Source organism: Haemorhous mexicanus, chromosome 18, assembly GCF_027477595.1.
Source record: "Haemorhous mexicanus isolate bHaeMex1 chromosome 18, bHaeMex1.pri, whole genome shotgun sequence".
Taxonomy (NCBI): Eukaryota; Metazoa; Chordata; class Aves; order Passeriformes; family Fringillidae; genus Haemorhous; species Haemorhous mexicanus.
The window spans coordinates 601,591-622,165 of record NC_082358.1 but is presented as its reverse complement, the minus strand read 5'-3'; the positions used below and the strand labels follow the sequence as shown (position 1 = coordinate 622,165).

General features: G+C 43.6%; 1 protein-coding gene across 5 annotated transcripts in view; it reads left to right on the top strand.

Moving 5' to 3' along the window:
• The first annotated feature begins 3,679 nt into the window (after nucleotides 1-3,679).
• Nucleotides 3,680-20,575, top strand: part of NDRG3 (NDRG family member 3) — a 74,371-nt gene continuing 57,475 nt past the window's right edge. For 3 of the 5 annotated variants that reach the window (XR_009488780.1, XM_059862974.1, XM_059862976.1), the window contains exon 1: nucleotides 3,763-3,813. The gene's annotated coding sequence lies outside the window, so the exon portion shown is untranslated. Of the gene's footprint in view, nucleotides 3,814-20,575 lie in introns of all 5 variants that reach the window. The other 2 variants (XM_059862973.1, XM_059862975.1) reach the window with 2 other exon arrangements.

Genomic DNA, 20,575 nt, shown 5'->3' with positions numbered 1-20,575 from the left:
CCTGGGGAATGCAGGGATCGCATAACTATGTTCGTACCCCACTATTCCAATGACTACTGCAACAGAAGGCAGAGGCGTCTTCTCAGAATCAGCCCCAGGTTCTTCATTGCCTGTCACCTGATCCCTGTTGGCCCTTCCTGGTGCTCGGTGGCATCCATCAACTGGGAAAGCCCTCAACAATCAAACAAGTCTCCTGTGGGAAAATCAATGGAATAGGCTCCCTTCACCGTGCACTGAAGCAGCATATATGTGGCTGTGCATATATTCTTTCTATGCTGTCACAAGAACTGAAAGAGAGGAGAAGGTGAGATTTTAAACTCCTTGCAGAATCTGACCAATCCCAGCAGCCTTCCAGCCCTGTTAGGTGCTTTGATGGGGACTCAGTTTTGTCAAAGTTGTATCTCTGGAAGATACTCCCTCCTCAGAGAGGGCTGAAGGCAATTATGCAGAGATGTTCCAACATCTCTGATTGCAACAAAAACCAATAGTGTTTTGGAAAATCTGACTTGGATTAGTTAGAAGAGAGGCTGGCAGAGACAGACTGAATTCTAGCCTCTATTTTCCAAATCCAGCTTTCCTCTGAATGCAAACACTCAATTTAGCTGCACTAAATGTGCACATTGTGCAAGTGATGGGTAAGGGTTATATTGGCTTAAGACAGTTTTATCACTTTGTAGTGAACAGTTAATTTTTCTACAAATCTTGAAAAGTAATTAATTGAATTAAACTACAATATTGTTTCAGTATTGTCTTAGTATTTTTAACTACAAACCTGAATGGAGGGAGTAGTTGCCTCATTGCTACTGATCTCCTACATCAACTCATGTAAAATGTAGATTTTGAAATGAAAGGATATTTAGCCAAAGCTTTGTGAAGGATTTAGGCTGACATGAGAACTTTTACAGCTATATCTTGCTTGTTCAGAAATGAACAGAAACTCGTGCTCTCCTGACGTTGATAAGGGCAATAGAACAGAACAGCATTTACTCTTATCAAGGACAGCTTTGGAGAAACAAATAAAGGATGTAAATCAGGCAAACAGAAGTCAAGCAGGCAACAAAGTGCAAGCAGGATGCCAGCTCAGCTCTGCAAGGCTGACAGAGTAGAAGTTATGCAAAACAATGATACTGTGCTCACTCAAAAGCAGGGGTCGAGGAACAGCCACCTAAAGTGGACACCAGAAGTTGAAGATGGACCCCAAAGAACCATGTAAGGACTTCTGATAAGATGTGAGACTATGTAAAATAAAGCCAAGGAAGTGGAGATAGCTAATGAATATGTAATCAGTGTGCATGATAAAATCCCTGTTCACCTAACACTCATCCCACAGGAATGGAGGAAAGATTCCCCTGGGAGACCAGCATGCTGCAATCAAGAATGTCTGCTTCTAATACTCAAAACTGTGTTACAGTGTGAAGTCAGCTGGCCTATCCGGGACCTCAGCAGCTCCATCCTCTTGGAGCCTTGGCCCAGAGCCACACTGAGGATACTTGGCTCCACTGAACAACTCCAAAAGCACTGAGGAACCCCAGACCTGACTGCCTGTACAGCCAGAGAGCCATCTGCTTCCCAGCCCTCACCTATGCCCACATGGTAGTTATTGCTACATTGGATGTTCAACCTCTCAGTGTATAATTCTTCATGATGTTGCCAACAGCACCACTTTTCTTCAGTGTCTTCCTGGAGAAAAATAGAAACTAACACTTCCTGGGAGAACTGCAGAAAAGGTCTGCACAGACCCACAGATCAGTCAAAAACACATGGGGACAAGGTGGTGTTAGTTAGGGCAAATGCTGCTGCCTTTTATGGGATCCTGGACTGCTGTTCTGCAGCACAGGCACAGCTGAGATAATAGAATTATCACAGATGAGATAATAATAGAATTATCATAGAATCACTATGGTTTGAAAAGCCCTCTGACACCATAAAGTCCAGTTGTTAACTCGGCACTGCCTGGGCCACCACTGAACCACATCCCCCTGTCAAGGAATCAATTCAGTTCGAGAGCTGGTGGTGCAGCTGCAGTGACAGCTGCAGATTGAGTTCAAATAGCTGACCCTGTGCATAACAAAGGGCACTGGACTTGTGGCTCAGCCAGGTGCTCAGATGTTGGGGACTGGTTACATGACAAAGGTCACATAGACATGCTCTGGATAGCTGAGAAGTAGAAAAGTACCAGACCCAGCTAATCTGAGGCCCCGCACCTGTGAAGATGCTGTGGCCTTGAGTATAGCTGTATTATGATAACAAAGATGCTGTAGCCGAGAGCAGAGCATGAGAAAAAAGAGATGTAAGTTGTAAAGAATGAAGAAGTAAGAATAACCAATAGATTACTTAGCTTACAGAATATGCATGAGTTTATTATGTGTTGTGCTTAAATGTCTGATGCTCTAATCAATAAACGAAGCTTGCTGATTGTCACATTGAGGTGTCACCGAGCCTCCCTCACTGTGACACTCAGACACTGCAAGAGCTGAGGACTAGGGAGGAAGAGCCAAGACCTGCACAAGCTTGGACTGTGAGGGGATAAAAGCCCAGGTGTCCTTTGTTGGGCTGCTCCTTGGAGGCACCAGCTCAAGCTGTTTCTGTGTTACTGTGCCAGGAATAAAGGGCTTTATGGAACAAGACATCTGAGACTCCCATGGGAAACCTGGGGTTGAACTGCTGAGGAAGCTGGTCTGCCTGTGAGAGTGGCGAGTGCAGGGAGTCAAGCAGGGCACTCCTCAGCTCACTGGAGCTGCTGCTGCAAAGGGGCTTCAGTCCCAGCTGTTAAAGTCACTGGTGGTGGAAGAGTGACTGCCAGAGAGTCTTGGGAATGGTCAGACTGGGAAGTTCCCTTAACACCCGGCTGCCAAGGCCCATTCCGAGCCAAGCTGAGAAGGTACAGCTGGGGACAGGCACCTTCCTGTAAGTGAGGCAGGGAGGAGGGCACTGGACTGAGCGGGAATGGGACTTCCCAAGGGCGGGGTAGGGTTCCCAGCTGAGGCTGGAAAGGGCCATCCAGGCCTCCGTGGATACACTCAGCTCCACCACGGGGCCATCTCAGCCAGCACGTCCAGGGGCGCGATCACTGGCTTGTACCCAGTGATCACTTAGTGCACGCTTCTGAAGAGGGATCTCAAAGAAAATCCCGATCCTCGTAGGGAGGCACAGTCAATACAGCTGGTGTAGTCTGCCTGAACTGCTGTTTACTCCAAGACTTGTTCAAGGGCAAAGACCACAGGGTGGCACCAGAAACCGCGGCACAGACAAGGTTTGGGAAATACCCCTATCTTAAGTGTTTAGGGTAAAGCCCTACCGAGGGTAAGGCGAGAGGCCCTGGGAATGCCACACTACTCTGGGAAGGGAGTGCTTCCACTCGGAGACGTTCCTAGAAAGGGGGAAAGACAGGAGGAGGTGGAGGATAGCAAGTGCCCTCCTCGGAGCGCTGTCAGACTGGCAGCGGGCTTGCTATGGGATGGGTACGGCTGCGGCCCTCGAGCGGGGACGGAGGGACAGCCGTGCTCACAGGAGGCCACCCTGTCGAGCCACGACAGCACCGACTTAGTCCTAAGCCCCAGCGGCACGGCTCCGTCTCCGGCGCCCTCACGGCCGGGGCGGGGTGGGGCCGGGCCCGGCGGGGCCCGGCGGACGCGCACAGCGAGGTGGCGCCGTCTGCCGGCGGGAGGGGGAGGCTGCGAGAGGCGCCGCCCGAGGGAGGTGGGGGGCGGCGCCATGTTGTTTGTAGTCCCGACCCCGCGCAGAGGCGGCTTCCGCGCAAGCGCAGACGGCTCTGTGCCGCGGCGGGCGGAGTGCGGAGGTGCCGCGGTCCAGGTGAGTCCCAGGCCAGCGCCCCCCGGGATTGCCCCCCGCACCCACGGGACCCCGCGGAACCGCTGCGGCTCCGGGACGCGCGGCTGCTCCTGGGCAGCAGGTGCCACGCGGCAACGGCGGGCGGGCCGGAGTCAATGGCAGCCGCGCCCGCGGGCGCTGTGTGTCCCGCCGCGCCCCTGCGCCGGCGGGGGTGATTTCGCCGCGAGGGGGATCGGTGCCGCCGCCGAGACGCACCGCTGAGGTGGGGCTGAGCGCAGCCCGGCTCCGCTCTGGGGCGCCGGCCGAGAGACCCGCTCCCCCCGCAGGAGTGGGAAATGATCCTCGTCACACCGGGCTGCGCTGGGAGTGGGGGAAACGCCTCGGAAGTGTCCGAGGTTATTACGGAGGTGGTTTTTTCATGTAAATAACAGACCGGAGTGCGTCGGGCGTTCTGCTTTCTGTCATTTATAGCTTTTCTTTTTGCTATTCAGATCTCAGAATTCTCGTTTGTATTATTTAGTTTGGACAACGCAAACTGGTCTTTAATTCGGCCCAGCCTTGTAGGGATATGAATGGGAAGGGAATAGCTTTTGAAGATTTTCTTGGCTTGTTACATCATGTCTCTTTTTTTCTGTTTAATGAATATTTTGTTTTTAGTGTAAGTCACAGGGAGTAATTAAAAACGTTGCCTCGAAATCAGAGGCTTCTGTTACCTTAAGGAGCATCATTATCAAGGTCACTACAGAAGATGGGGTATTACAAAACGAGCGAGGCTGTGAGCCCTGTCCCGGCTGCCCGGCGGCTCGTGGCGCTGCCTCGGGGTGTTGCATTGCCGATTGGGAGCGTGGGGTCTGCACCGTTCTGTGGTGGCTCGCTAGGAGGTTGGAGCCGGTGTGCAACAGTGTCATGATAAAGTACAGTAACAGCATGAATTGCTGTGAGGTTGTGGCTTAGTCACACGCGTGTTTGCTCCAGAGAACCGGAACCGTCTGGTGAGGATCCCCGGGGTTGTGTCTGGGAAATTCAGAAGAGTTTTTGTGTTTGAATAGCGAGGTGATGGGAAGATGGGGGGTTATGAGTGGAGAAGAATGGAGTACAGGTATGTAAGGCTGGGTTGGACAGGGCTCGGAGCAGACTGGTCTAGTGGAAGGTGTCCCTGCCCATGTCAGGTGGGTTGGTATTGGGTGAGCTTTAAGGTCCCTCCCAAGTCAGGCCATTCTATGAAGAATCCGGTTCTGCTGTGTGTCAGGCATGCCTGTGAGTCTCCCATGATCAGAGGACTTGGAGGCTCATTTCTTTAGCTTCTGCTTTGCCTTGTCTGTAGAAACAGCATTTGTCTTCCAAATGATGGAGCCTGGCAAACCAGGTGTAACAGCAGTGCATCAGTCTGTGGGAAAAAGCAGAAAGGTGGTGTAGAGTGAGGGGGCTTAATTTAAAATTAACATGAAAGTTTTCTAGAACAATAATTTCCTTGGGCTAGGCGAGCAGAGCTTACCAGATGTCTTGCTTAGTTAGCTGGGGTGGAGTCCTGAAGAAGAAAAGCGATCAGTAGGATTCATATGGATTATGGGCTACTGGTCTGGGAATTGTTGAGGGGGCTTGAGATGGGCAATGACTGTTCCAATTTCAATTATTTGTTTGGGATTTTGAGCCTTATGTGGTGCACAAAGCACCATGTCTTAGGGCAGCAGCTTCATGTGCCTTATATTTGCCTTGTATCAAGATATTTGCAAAGGTAGAAGCTAGAAATATTACACAATGAAAATCAAACAATATAATACAATTAAAATTATACAACTGCTTGAAGCAGCATTATTGAAGCCTGTAACTATATTCCTAGCTACTCATTCTGCATCTGAGGCTAAAATTTAATTGAAATTAATGAATGGGTTTGATTTGGATTTTTCTGATCTCACTTTCAGAAACCCTCCAGTGCTCCCATTTGCAGCTCTTATTTCACATTGGTCATACACAGTCCTCATGTTTTCCATTGGAAACTGTAAGTGTAGTGGTACCTTTAGATTTCAGAAGTTTTATTACATACAACGTATTATGATTCCTTAAAGATATACTAGAAAATCTTTTTAGAGATACTTCTGTGACTTCTTTTTTAAACATTCCTCTGTTGTGTGCTCAAGGTAAGCATTACAGCAAAGTAGTAACATATAGGTATTTCAGTAAGAAGCACAAAAAAATATAATTGTAGTATAGTTTAAGGATGAAAATAAAAACAAAAAAGAAAGCAATTCAGCTTTAAATTTTGGAGGGATTGTTTTTTTATGTGTAAGAAGAGACAAGGGGTTTTAATTTTTAATTACTTCATTTTCATTCTCATAAACAGTATCTTGCTTTCTTCCTGGAAAATGGCGAAGCCAAACCCTCAGTTCTGTTTCCACAGGCAGTGCTAACACCATAACCCTCCCTGAGCAGAGCTTATTTTGTGCTCATTGTGTCAGCTGTGTCTTGGATGAGGTAAATATGTCTGTGATGCTCATGTTGGGCACTGTGCAGGGCTGGCTCAGGCTATTTAAGTCTGTGAATATTATGGCCTGGTTTAACCTATGATGATTCCAGGAGCAGAGGAGCGGTTTGGTAGCTTCCTTGTGTCATGGTGAAGACAGTGGTCCTGATAGGTGTCTCAGTACTCCTCAGTGGTTTCATGTTTATGTAAATGTGGTTTAGGAGGAATAATAAAATCCTGTATTGCTTTTCTCTGGGAATTCTCAGTGTTCTGGCCAGTCCAGTCAATTATTAAGCAGAGCAGTTGTGATTTGGTCCTGCTGTGGAAAGGGCTGGGTGACTGTGCCTACCACTGTGCAAAGAATTGACGAGAGACTTAAATAACCTTACTTGGTTTTCAGTTCTGCTCTTGTAAATTCTGAATTATAAATGGAATTTGCTGGATTTTTAATGATCTTACTGATCACTCATAATTTTCTATCTGGTCATATCCCATTGTATTCTGTGACTGGTATAGCACCATTTATTATGGTAATCCAATGGGTGCTGTGGGAAGCATGGAAGGAGTAGCTCTGTTTTCATTTGGCTATTGTCCTTTCCAGACTTGGATGCATTTCTGTATTTACAATGGGCCTAGTTCCCCAAAGGGGTTTTCCTTATTTACTTTATATAAAACTAGGAGAGGTTATAAATGTAATGTTTAATTTTAAAGTAACCTTTACTATTTGGTCATGTATAAACCAGACTCTCTTTGTAGTTAGCAGATGGAATGAGGATGTGAAGCTGCACGGTTTTTTCCCTCCACAAGAGCTGGGACTGTGGCTTTAACGTGTGTGTTTGAACAGGGAAGATAGGCAATCAGTTGCTTCCTTTTCGTCTGTGCTTTGGTGATGTAGCTGTGTGTTGCATCTTAAACTGATCAAAAGACCAGCTTCCATGCAAAAGGGATGGTCACATATTCTTGCTCTCTCTTGTACCACCTTCAGCATTTACTGGAGGTTTTCCTGTCCAGTTCAGTTTGCTGAATAATTCTAGTACTAATCCAGCCCCCCTGTGTCCTCATCTCCCCAGAAGATCAGCTTTTGCCAGGTAAGTAAGCTGAGTGAGTTCAAAAAAGGTCTGAGGAGTACCAGAGACATAATTGATTTTTGTCATGTAAGAACACTGTTCTTTTCTAACAGTGACTAAAAAGAGAAGATCATAAGATCAGGATGTGTAATATATATAAACCTTTGACTGATGGTCCTCCTGTCTCTTGTCATTTGTAGGACATCAAGAGGTAGATGTTGTTTGCTTTTATTTTGTTCATGATTAATGCGTTTTTCTTCTGTGAACTAGCCCATGTCTCCCATCCACTTAAATGTAAGGCACTGCCACATCCCAGGGGAGATTTTCCAGAGCACAGAATCACCTTGTAGGTGCTGACTATCTCTGGTTAGTTTTGAACTTGACAGCTGCTGGCTTCATTTCCTATCTCTTAGCTGTTGTATTGTTTAGACACAGTGAAGAACTGATCTCAATTTACCTTCTCCATTCAGCTGATGATTTTACAGACTTCTGTTGTTATGTCACTGCAACAATCTCTGTTTCCAGGCAGAAGAGCCCTAGCCTGATTGATTATTTCTCATTTGTATTTTCAAACCTTGTTTCCTTTTAAAAAATATTTTCCTTTCCGTTATGTTCTCGTGAAAGGAAGGAGCAGGTGCTGCATCCAGGATTTAAGATGTAGCCTTTCTATATTTTTATATGGTAGTTTTATTACTAATAATTTTCTAACATTATTTTTTCATATGTTAAATGACTTTGAACTGATGCTTTAATCAATCTGTTGTGACTCCAGTAAGATTTTCTGAATGTTAATGGTCAGTTTGGAGCACACCACTCTATATGTGAAATAAGGACAGTTTATCTTCAGACTGGAACTTTATTTGTGGTGAATTTAATCTGTTGTTTTATTTCTCCACTACTACTCTCAGAGGATTTTTCTGCAGATCTTCAGATAGCCCTTCTCTTTGTTCTCAGAATAGCTTGTATCCTCAGGAGACTTTCACTGCTCCTTGCCCCTCTTTCCGGACTTAATTAATGCGGTGTATGGTAGAGTGCTGCAAAAGGCTCCTTGCAGTCTCTCTCCCTGGGAAGATTGATCACTTATGCCCACCCTCTGTGGTCTGCTTTCAGCTGCGTGTTAGTCCAGGCAGGGGCTTTCCCACTCAGGGTTTTCTGAAGTTGTCTGGATGTTGGCTGTGTGGCAGTTCCGCCTGCTGGGAGCGCTCTGCCTGTCCTGTGCCCCTCTGGCACTCCTGCTGCCCCACAGCCTGCAAACAGCTTGGACTGAAAATGAGCCCAACAAATTACAAATTAGTGCTGACTTAGTAGTGTTGTACTGGCAAATACATATCGTATGGCCCTCAGGAAAGCCAGGGAAGATTTTTTTTCTCACTGTACAATGCATTTGGGCTTTATCCATTGGCTAACCTAAAGAAAGGCACAGAGTTTGGTGAAAATCTTCACGTGAATTAGCTCAGCCACAGAATAAAACTGTTCTTTCCTGACATGTTTTAAGTAGTTAATTGGAAGCATTCATTATTGGGAAAAAAAAATCAGTGAGAGATTTTTTTATTACTTCTAGCGTAGGTGGATGGAACACTCAGAAGGTATTCCTGCCAATTCATGTTTATTAAACAGTCTGAGGTCACTGATCAGTGAGTGGCCTCTGTGCTCCATCCCCACACAGGTGAGCATGGTCACACTCCTGTGAGGTCAAAGTGCCTGTGGGGGTCCAGAACTGCTTTGGAGTTGAGAGCAGAGCTGAGGGACCACCGGGCTGCTGGTTGACAGTGAGGACATTGCTTTAAGAGGAGGGATATTATTCAGCATTTTAAACTGTGCAATGCCTATATCACGCAACCACTGTAGCTGCTGCTCTGGTGTTGTAAGAAACATAAGGAAGGAGTTGTTGCTTAGAAAATTGTCCGTCACGATGTGGGGAGTCCTTGGCTTGCCTGTGGTGCTGGGCTGTAGCCTGGGTTGTCTCCCTGACCATAATGTGACTTGGTAGTGTCAGGCACCCCACTAATTCGTGCTGCTGTGCTGTAGAACTGAATTATTGTAACTGAAGAGTTGGGATAATCTAGGTCTCTCAACTGACATTTTTCAGTTACTAACCTGTCATTCTCAAGATATCAGCTCAAATGTCTAAGTTGCAAAAGGGCTGGACTTTTCCAACAGGTTGACTACAAAAGCACAGAGGGGTCTGTAGCTTTGTTTGTAGAAAAGAGCTAATGGAGTAGTTTGGGTCATCTCTGCTTATGTGTCATTTTGTTTTTTTCCCGGTGCCACACTGAAGAAAAAGGGAGCAGTGGTATGGGCTGTGTGCTGTAGAGATCCAGTTATACCCCAGCCCAGGAATGCTGCCATACTGGGGGGGACCTTGACATAAGAGAGTAAAGGTTTAAAATATTCTTTTTGCCACACTGAGCAGAACCATTGTCCAGGTATTCAATACCTTTTGGGCACTTAATTTCTGTATTTGTAACTGTTTTAAATAGACTTGGCGCTCATGGCTATCCTGGCCCTGGACTCAGTTGTGGGGTTGACCGCATGAGGCAGGAGCCAGAGACAAATTCCCTGTGATTTCAAGGGATCACAAAGTTTTTCTAAGCTTCTATTAAAATGCCCCAAACAACTCAAAGTATTTCCTGCTGCCAGCCAAGTTTCAGGAAGCACCTCCACACGTGGGTGAGCTCTGTTGCTCTCCAAAAGCTTTTTCTCTGATCTCTTCAGCAGCAGTTCAAATCTTAGAAAATAGAAAACATGACCATTTCTCCTGTTTCCAACATGCAAAAGAGTTATTGATGTGGAATTGCAAAGTGTGATGCTTGCAGTTGGAGAAGCTTTTGAAAAAAATTAAGGCTGGGTTGGGTTGATTTTTCTTGTCCTGGTTTTTGAATATATGCTTGTCTGGATGCATTGCATGTGGTCAGAGGATCTGTGACCAGACTCTTTGGTCACAGTAATTGCTGACTGATTTCTTTGTGGCTGTGCTCCAAGGGAAGGAGCCTTCTCAGGTCTGTGATGGTTACTCAGAGGTGTTACTTGCCTTAAAAGTAGTTGACTGTATTGCAGCATTCCCTGTCAGTCAGCCAGTGTTCCAGTTCTCACCCCAGACCTGCAAGGAAGTTAAAAACCTTTGCTGATCTGATTTTCTTGGGGACTGTCCTGGTTCTTCTGAAATTCTGTGGTGGCATTCTGGGAAGCATGGAAGTGGAAGTGCAGGGATAAAAAATGCTGTCATATTTGCTTCCCACTGCCCCCCAAATCTTACTTTCTGATATATCTATACTTTGGCTGGTAAATGGAAGATTTTTTTTTTTACTATTTAGTGTTTTAATTATTTGACTGAATGATCTTAGAGGTCTTTTCCAGTCTTAAGGACATGCCACCTTTCTGGTCCCTCTCTGGCCTGAGATAGTCATACCAAAGTAGTAACAGAGACTTCTTGCGCCTTTCTTAACCAAATGTTTTTTACTGGTTTTGGGGTTTTTTTGTTTGTTTGGTTTTGTCTTGATGTTGAGTATGTCTTCATTAATTCTTTGTAAATGCATAGGAATGTTGGCAACAGTTTCCAAATTTTTGGTAGCCTGACAGTCCTGTATCCAGGTATTTGAGCAGTTCTTGAAATCTGGGAAACAACAGTGTCAACACCAGGGATGCCTGGTCATGTGTACTTCAGAAGCTTCAAAAGAATAAGGAGCCCATCAAGCCCTTTGGATGGTGATTGAGCCTACACTGTGAGAAATGGCTTTTGATGTGACATTCGGTAGTAATCGCCTAAATGAAGTGTTTTCTAGGGGAATTCTAGGCCACTATAATTATATGTATGCTACACTGAGACCAGTATAAAAATGTCTTTAAAACTGTTTGCAGAGCTTACCAGTTGGTTTCTCGGGAGGGGGGTCCTGTGCCTGTTCTATGTGAATGCATTCCATTTCTGGCAGTGGTTTTAAGTGTTAGAAAATTATATTTCCTTACTGAACATTGTTTAAGAAGTCTGTCATTCTGCCTTTTTTTTAAAATTTAATTTTATTTTTATTATTACTATTATTAACTGTGATATCCTGAAAGGAGCAGAATTTCTGCAGGGATTCCAGCATCAGCAGTGAAGAGCGGATGAGAATGTGCAGCGCTGGGAGGCAGCGCAGAAGCAGCTTTTGGGAAGAGATTGTGAGCTGAGTGCTTGTGTCACTTGGGGCTGAGCTTCAGGAAATGTCCTCAAGAGCTGGTTTGATGCGGGGAAAAAACTTTCATCTTCTTTTTTCCTTATTTAAAAACATGTTTTGTTGAGGTTGCAAAACAAGCCCAAGACAGCCTTCAAATGCCAGCTTTGGAAATTCTGCTGCATAGGATTTCTCAGACAGATGGGAGATATTTACTGAGCATTTTATTATCTTTTTTTTGTCAGTAGTAGAAGAGTAATGCAGGTTTTTCCTTGGGCCTTACAAAAGATAACTGCTTTTTCCCCTCTTGACTTCAATTGTTTTATTTTTCTTTAATAAAGACAGGAGTTTCTCAACAATAAAAGTAATAAAACAGCCAGAGAAGCCTGTGCTCCCTTAAAAAAAAGGAAGAAATAACAAATAGGATAAAGTTCCTTGTATGGCATAGTAAGCTTTGGAGAAATTCACAGTAAAATAGAAATGTGAATTTTAAACTGTGTATAAATGTAGGAGAAATACTGTACTTCAGTACTGTTTGTCAGTACTTCATTTTCATAAAATAAGAACTGTTTAGGCACATATTACTCAGCCATTTAGGGAGGTTTCCAGAATATTAATCTCCGTGCTTTCTCTCATTAGTAGATAGTAGTTCTTGGGGAAAAAAATTGAAATGGCTTTAAATACATTGCACCAGAAAGCTTAATTTGTTATCTGAGCATTAATTATCTGAACTGAAAAGTGTTGTAATGCAGATATCTTGCTTTCCAATAGTTTTATCCACTGATGTGATATATTAATGTTTTATCAGATCTCTAGTCTTCAGCTGTTCTGGGCTATGGATTGATTATAAACATGGCACTTATGCTGCTATTTTTATCCTGTCTCCAGGTTTAAATAAACTGCTTATGCAGAAGCCATCATCAGTCACCTTGTTGGCCTAAAAATTACTTAAGCAAATACAGTCTTTGTATTGTCAAAGCATTCAGTAAGGAAAAGCTCACAGAGTTTAAATCGTGATCTTTAAACATTTCATTTAGTGAAGTCTGAAGTATTTTTAGCCTATCACCAGACTCAAATTTTCTTTTGTGTTTTTAAGGAAACACCAAGGTTTCTGAGCAGCAGTGATTCCAGGGTCTGGGACCTCAGCACTGGGTCTGGCACTTACCTTTCCATCCCTCAAGGGACTTGTTCCATGCCCTTGGTCTCTGCTTCCCTGCAGAAATCTGTGTGGATCAGAGGTACAGGGGAAGCCAGGTTGTGGGGAGCAGAGGTGCCTTCCTCCTAGTGTCTTTTGGTGCCTCTGAACTTCTAGGTGTAGTTGCTGTAGGAGGGGGATTTCTTTCTCTTGTCTGGCCAAGCAGACAAGGCCTGCAGTGGTTTCTGAGGAGCTATGAGAAAGTTCTATCCTTATTTTACTGGCATGCCTGTATCCTCCTAATTTTTAAAAGATGAGCAATCACATCTTAACAATGACAGCTACAGCTACTGCCTCTTCCTCTTAGCACCTGCTTTAACACAGTCACCCCAACCTGGTAAGAAGCTTGGTTAAGCGGTGCTGTTCTGTCTCTCTCCTGCAGTGGCTAGATGAAGAGCCATGACATTTATTACTGCTGATTGCATAGCAGAAAGTAGAAAACAGCTTTCAGTCAGTGATGGTGAGGATTCTGTTTTCCTCCAAACGGTCTGCAGAGGGATTGCAGAAGTAGCCTTGGAGCTTTTACCCCTTTCTTGGTTTCTTCCTTGATTACGTCTTCATTTGGAGGAAAATCAAAACATTTAACCTCTGAGGTGAATATTTAACAGGAGTGTATCACGTGCCACTGTATGGAGCTGACGCGGAAATTGTTGGTCCCTTCATTAAATGCAAAGTTATTTCACACTGACTCCAAGGATCCCAAGGGAAACAAGACTACTTAATCCCAATGTGTGGTTTGGTGAAAAAATTTGTGTTTCTGTGCTAAACAGGAGGTTCAGGTAGATCGAGGAAACTGATCTCTGACTTCACTGTATTGAGTAATGTTGACATAAGAAGCCTTGCCTGAAGTGTCCAGGAAGACCAAGCGTACAGCCTAGAGAGAGATCATGATGAACTTACTCAACTAAACCAGATGAAGCCATTGTTTTGAAAAGAAATTAATGCCTGCCTGAGCCTGTGATGATTCCCTCTGTACCCTTTGTTTCATAAAAGCTCTTGGACAAGGAGAGGGGAGGGTAGGATTTCTCTGCAGTGGATGGATATGGATACTTTTTCTCTTTGCAGCTTCTAGTGTAGCTCATACACAAATGGAGCAAATGTACATAAAAGGGCTAATTAAAAAAAAAAAAAGTTGTAGTCAACTTGAGGTCAAGAGAGAAGTATATGAGCATTAGATTTAAAATCATGTAGTAAAATATTTTTAATGAAATTCCCAACTCTAGGAGTGATGGGGGAAGCAGGGTATTATGTCAAAGGTTGCATAAACATTTATGAAGGTTTGTGGCAGCATTAAGACACACTTCCATAGAGAAACTCTGATAGATCTCCCTGAGGAAGTCCTATAAAGCAGTAAAATCATATGAATAATCAACACTGGAGCCCATTATCAGCATAATCAGCAAACTCTTGAGTATAAGAGAAGTAGAAAAGAGAGAGAGTGGTGATGAGAGAGCAAAGGCATGGAATTAGAAGAGAGAAGGAGACGTTAAATGGTTTAGGACTTTGCTCCTTGGAAGGAAGCCACTGGAAGGACAAAGGGAAGTAATAAAGCTTTATGAAAGGGTGACTGGGGTAGGAGGTGAGTGAAGAATGACTGGCGTTTCTGAGACCATGAAGACTATTGGCACATCCAATAAAAATATAGCTATAAATCAGACAGATGGAAGATCTATTTTATACAGCGTTTTCACAGTATTAACCATTGCCAGAGAACAATGTAGAAGCCAAAAGCACAGAGAAGTCAAAGTTAGAAAAAGAAACTGAAGACAAGTGGCATTTATTTGTATCATTAAACATACATTATCATAGTTAGCTCTGAGAAAACACGAAAAAAATCCTGTGGCACTAAGTGATAAAGCAGCATTTTAAATTCAGCAGGGAAGTAATGTAGCTGGACAGCAGCCCCCACTGTATGTGTGCAGTGATGAGCTCTGAATTGCTTTTCCAGTCAGAGGTAGAACTGGACTTTATAATAGGCAGCTCTATCAAAATATTATCTCATTGTTAAGAAAAGCAAATTCAAGGTTAGATGCTTGTGGAAAACTAATAGTGATCAAACTAGGAAACAGTGGTGTGTATGCTCACAGTGCAGCTGTGTTGTGAGTGCTGCATGAGTTTTAGTCCCATCGCTCTCAAAGACCCAGTGAAACTGGGAGAGATTCTGAAAAGGCTGATGTGAATGATCAAAGGTGTGCAATGAATTCTTGTAAAGAATGATAAATAGATCAAAGCTCTTCATTTCAAAAAGATGTATTTGAAGAGGATATGATGGAAGTATAGTCTTAGCAGCATGTCATGTATGTGAACCCCATTATTCACTGTCTCTTTTGATAAAAAAATTTAGACCACCAAATGGAAATAGTGGGTTGCAGGCTCAAAACAAAGTGAGATATTTCTAAAGTGGGAGCAGGACTTCCTCCTTTCTCTTTGGCATCAAGTCTTTAATCTGTTGGAACAATTCCCTGATTTAAGCTGATTTATTCTGCAGTTAACACTTCATCAGAATGCTGTTCATGGGGCTTTGTAAGCTTAGCTCTAGAGCTCTGTGCACAAGAGAAATCCTTTCAAATGGTGGTGTAGGTTTATGCAGCCTGGCAGGCTAAAATCTGCCCTCTGATCAATTTTCATTGGGAAAATCAGTACAACTTCTCAACAAAATATAGTATAAATATCTAGTAAAGTCAAATACAGTTCCTGCAGCTCAGGACGTACAGCCTCACCTTGTGTCTGGTGTTTTCAGGTTGTGGTTGGAGTATTAAAATATCTGTGACAGCAAGACCTAATATACCTGTTTGTCTGACCATTAACTGGGATGGTGGCACTTTCTTACACTGTGGTTGTAGTTCCAGCTCCCTCTACTACAGAAATAATACGACATTAAAATACCAACCAGTTACGGTAGTGTTGTTTTCACATTGCTCCACAGGAGTTAGAAAAGCAAGTGGTTTTGGATTAATGGAAACTGGATATGGCTTCAGTGTACAGGTACTTTTTATTTGCGGTTTGTTACCTGTGCTTTGTTGTGTTTGCATATTTATTGGCAGAATTAATTTCTTGCAGTTTTAGGCTGATTTAACCCCTTGCTAAACATTTCTTTGCTGTATTATAAAGACAGACTTCACTAACTTAAACTCATAAACTACTCAAGTGAACTGTGTTTTTGAGTTGTGTTTAATATCTGCTCCTGACCTGCAGAAGGGCATCTAGTCACAGAAGCATGTCATTATTTTCACTTCATTAAATAAAAGCTGTATAATCTGCAAATCCTTGAGATATTTGGGGTTTGAAAGAGTAGGGAGTGGAGTGGTGCAGTTTGCTGGTATTGCTGAGCTAACCCCTCATGGTCATTTGTGTTAGCATGTGGTCTCAAGAACCTTGTGTCTACTTGGGGACACCTTGCTCCTGAGCAGGGCATGGCTTTGCCCAAGACTGAGTCTGACTCTTGAGGTGCTGAGGAAATGTTCAGTGGTAAGGTGGGTTACTATCATTTTACTTTTAAAGTGTCATTGTTATTATGATACAGAGTAATTGAATTTCTGAGGTTTCACAGATAATTAAATGTTCTGTGCTCTGTAGGTGCTTTCAGACCTCTCCACTAGTCAGCTGAAGCTCATTAGCTGAAATTGCTGTGGATGAGGCTCAAAAAAGTACCCACACTTTGGTTCCCTCATGGTGGCTTAAACAAATACGATACTCTTTACAATTTCGTTTGGCACCTGATTGTACCACAACTCACCTGACTAATATGGTCTTTCTTACATCTTATGGTACGATTACCCTTCTTCAGAACATTTTAAATATTTTCTGAGGATTTTTTTAGATAACCCCAACTATAACATTGCAATACTGGACATGGGCTACGTAATACAGCTGCCGTCTTCCAAAAGGAGATGGCAATGAAGCTTGGAAAGAGAGGAAAAAAGAGTAATGTTGGAGTGAATTAAATCAATACAGAAGTAACTAGGGCTTTCATTTTATGTCTGAGATGCCTGCATCAGCTTCAATTCTGCTTAAAGGTTAATATGGGAGAAATATGCAAGTAATGTTATGGAAAGGAAATACTACACCAAGTAAAAGTATTTGATAATTTTTCTCCAAGTGAGTGTTGGCAAGCCAGCCTGTCGCTAGAGAAGATTTTGTCAGGCTTTTTTAGGGTTGAGGCTGGTGTTCTTATCCTTGCTGTTTGCCAAGGGCATTGGAAAGTTCCTTCTCTGGGCAGCATGTGTGGGCACTGGGAGTTGTGACTGCTCAGAGCTGTTCAAATGGTCTGTCAGAGTTAGTTTTTGGTAAAATCTTCAGGGTGTGTTACTTTATATTGCATATTTTGGGGGATTTTTGTAATAGTGGGCTTAAAGAGTATTCTGTATATAATAGGTCAAGCTCTTGATAATTTTTGTGACTCAAGGAAGGAGTCTCAATATTTTATGGGTGATTTCATGGGTGCGGCTGCCTTGCTGTTTTTCTGCAGCACAAAGTGTGAGAATAAATAACTTCTGTGTTCACAAGGAACAGCAGTGTTTCAGTGCACTGAAAAGAAGAAAGGGAAGAAGTTTCTACAGGACTCAGGAGAGACAGACACTGCCTGAAGTACAGATGGATGTACAAGCAAAGGGGAATTATTATCAGGTGCTCTTCTTCTGCTGCATCCTAGACATTTGCTCTTGAACTGAATCAGACTAATGATGCACTACTCAGATCTTGCACAGTTCTTCACATGTTCTTTTTCTGGAAAGGATTGAACATTTTTCAGAGTTGGCAATCAATTTAATATTAATCCTGTTATTTTGATAAATTAACATCTGCCCTGAAAAAATTTACTAGGAAATTAATTTCTGCTCCACCTATGCCTTTAATGTGAAGCATCTGAGTTGACTCCTTATTCATTATAAAACAGTTTTAGAAAGGGAATTTTTAAATTTTTCTGATGTGTTCATTTTCATTTTTCTTTTTATTCTGGCCTGTGATATTTTCAGGTTAAAAATCTCATTCATTATACCACTTGCAGCAAAGGAAATTCCCGTTGGATGAAAGGAAACTACTTTTGCAGCGAGAATGGTATATAATGCTAGAATCTACATCCTTAGAGATTTTCAAATCTGTAAGGCCCTGAACAACTGGATCCAGCTTGAAAATTACTCTTGCTTGGAGAGTAATCGTTCCTCCAGAAATATCTTCCAGCCTCTATGGTTCTGCAATTGCATCCAAGTCCCATAAACATAAACCTTGTGTCATGGTTTGAACCTGGCGCAATGCCAGTGCTTCCATGAGAATACCTCTTTTCCTGGTATCTACTGTGAGATGTGATCAGAGACAGAGCAGAGCAGGCTCCAACTTAAGATTGAAAGAAAAAAACTTTATTAACATAAAACTACAAGAGAAACACACAGAACACAGGATTACAACCTTCCAAATTTCCTCTTCCTCCCCCCACCAAATTTCCTAATTCCGTCACCACCCTTTAGATCACTCGCTCTCAGTCCATCACCACCCTTTAGATAATCAATTCTCAATTCCTCGAGAAGAGAGGAGTCTCTCTTGCACCACAGACTTCCCCAGGAAACAGTCGAAACTTCTCGTGTTTCCATGTCACGTGTGGCACTGCCCGGGGAACTTTTGCCATCGTGACCTCTTCCTTCCATGTCCAGTGCTCTCACCACTGCACATGGACCAGAGCTGCTTCTAGAGATTTTCCCTTTAAGGATGCTTTGTCCAGTTCCAAAAAAGAGCACAGTCCCTCTCCTTTTGGGACACCTGTCCCCCCCAAATTTCACCCCCTGGGGCTGAGGGGTCTCTTGAACAGAGATCATCTTCCTCTTCTTCTTCTTCGAAGACGGAGGGCACCACCACCACCCTCCTCACCTGTCGTCTCTGTTCACACACTTTCACATCACTGCACTCTCCTGGTTCTGAGCCATTGCCTCCCCCTAGAATGCAGTCTCTGTGTCACAGGAACTCAATGGTTCTGCCATGGCTATTCAAGAAAAAGTCCAGCCAAAGGCCACTCCATCATCTCCTCCCACCTAGGATTCTTCTCAACTTCTCTCAGTGTCTTTCACTTGCCCATTTTCTTGCTATCCCACTCTATCTCCTCAACTCCAGGAGGAATCAGCATTTGCAAGGTTTCCATCATCCCAAGAAGGGTTAAAAGTCCCAGGCTCTGCCGGTTTGGTTCATGAATTCCCACAGCTGGCTGCCCTGCTGGGCACCCCCCCTTCTCTTTCACTCCAGCCGAGCTATCACAAGCACAGGCTGCTCTCTCTCCCCCTCCCTCTGGGGGGGGGGAATGGGGGATGGCTGCCCGAAGCCCTCGCAGTGCAATGCTCCTCCACCCTTCGGCCCAGGCCTGGCCTACCTCCCTCTGGCTGCATGGTTCCCCTCCCCCTGCCCAGCTCGGAGCCGGGCAGGGGAAGGTCTGCTTTTTTCCAAGACCAGAACCCAAAGAGAGTTTCCCCTGGGAGTTCACAGCTTTTAACCCCCTGTGTTCTCAGAGGCGTATCCATGCCCTCAGTGGACAAACCAGGTGCCAATATTAAAATCTGAACACCGATTGGCGTGACCACACCATCCCAAAAAAACTTCATTTCCTCTCAAACCACGACACCTTGCCCTGTTCTTGTTGTGCTGTCCTTACCTGCAAAAGAGGCTGTGAGCAGGCTTCTGAGAAACTTCCTCTTAATTCTTAATTGATGAACTAGTTTTGGACTTGGGTGTAGTCAGCTTTTTCCTTCGCTCTTGCTTTGGTGTGGTGCATCCTCATCTCATGCTGATTTCTATGGAATGAAATCAGGAATTGATCTGCTGTAACCAAGTCTTTCTAAACACAGAGGGGTTAAACATGAAACACTTGTGATGGTCCACCAGGTTTCAGGACTAGAGTATTAGAACTAAATCAGTTGTATTGAGATCTTCAGTTAGTTTTGAAAGAAGTAAAATCTTTGTGGTTTAACATCTTCAGGAGTCTGTTTACAATAACTGTGTGTCCTAGTTGGCAATTGCCCTTGGGATCATGGATTTCCATTGTTAAGATATGTGATGTGAAACTGTGTTAAGCTTGTGAATGTTTGCTATATCCCAAAGGTACCAAACTGAATTTCACTTAATAGGAACCACCTTAACTTGCACTGTTACTTCTTAATGAAAACTAAACTCTGAGTTAATCTAACCCATGGACTTCTGTGTGGAGAAGTTTGGGTGAGGAAAAAAGAAGTTACTGCTTTTACCTGGTAGATACTGCAAGCAAAAGCTATACAGATTCAGCTTACCTTTCTAAAAACTGCTCTTTTTTTAGTATAAATTGTTTACCCAGTTCAGTTCACACAGTAGATAGCTTTGGTTTCTGATTTTGATCACTCAGATTTTAACAGGAATTGGTGTGGGGGTGAATGAGGAAATGGGGGAGAAAGAAGGGTGGAGAAAAAGGGAAACAGAAGTTATTTTAGGAAGGCAGGGGCTTGGATCTTAAAAGTATAAGAGGATGTACTTTTGCAGATCTCAGGCAGTAATGGCCAGAACTTTTGCAGAAAGAGCTTAACTCACAAGCACCAGAACCATCCACTGTAAGTCTGTAGAGAGCAAATTGGGTTTGGGTGAACATGGAACCTGGTGAGTAGGCCAGTTTCCTCCTTAGGCCTATCTGACAGAATTTGGGAAGGCATGTTTGGTACAGAGTGCCACCTGCCTTTGTCTTCCAGCTGCTTGCAGAAAAGCATTCCTAATTCTATGAAAAACATCACTTACCTTCTAATGGTATTTTAGATATTTGCTTTATATGCAGTTTTATAACTGACTTCAAACACAAATCATTCTTATGAGTGATGTTTGGCTTAAGTAGCTGGTGTTTTCTGTCCTATGTCTCTATTGTATTTATGCATGTGTTTGCAAACTGCCCCTGTAATTTGCAAGGGAGGATGCT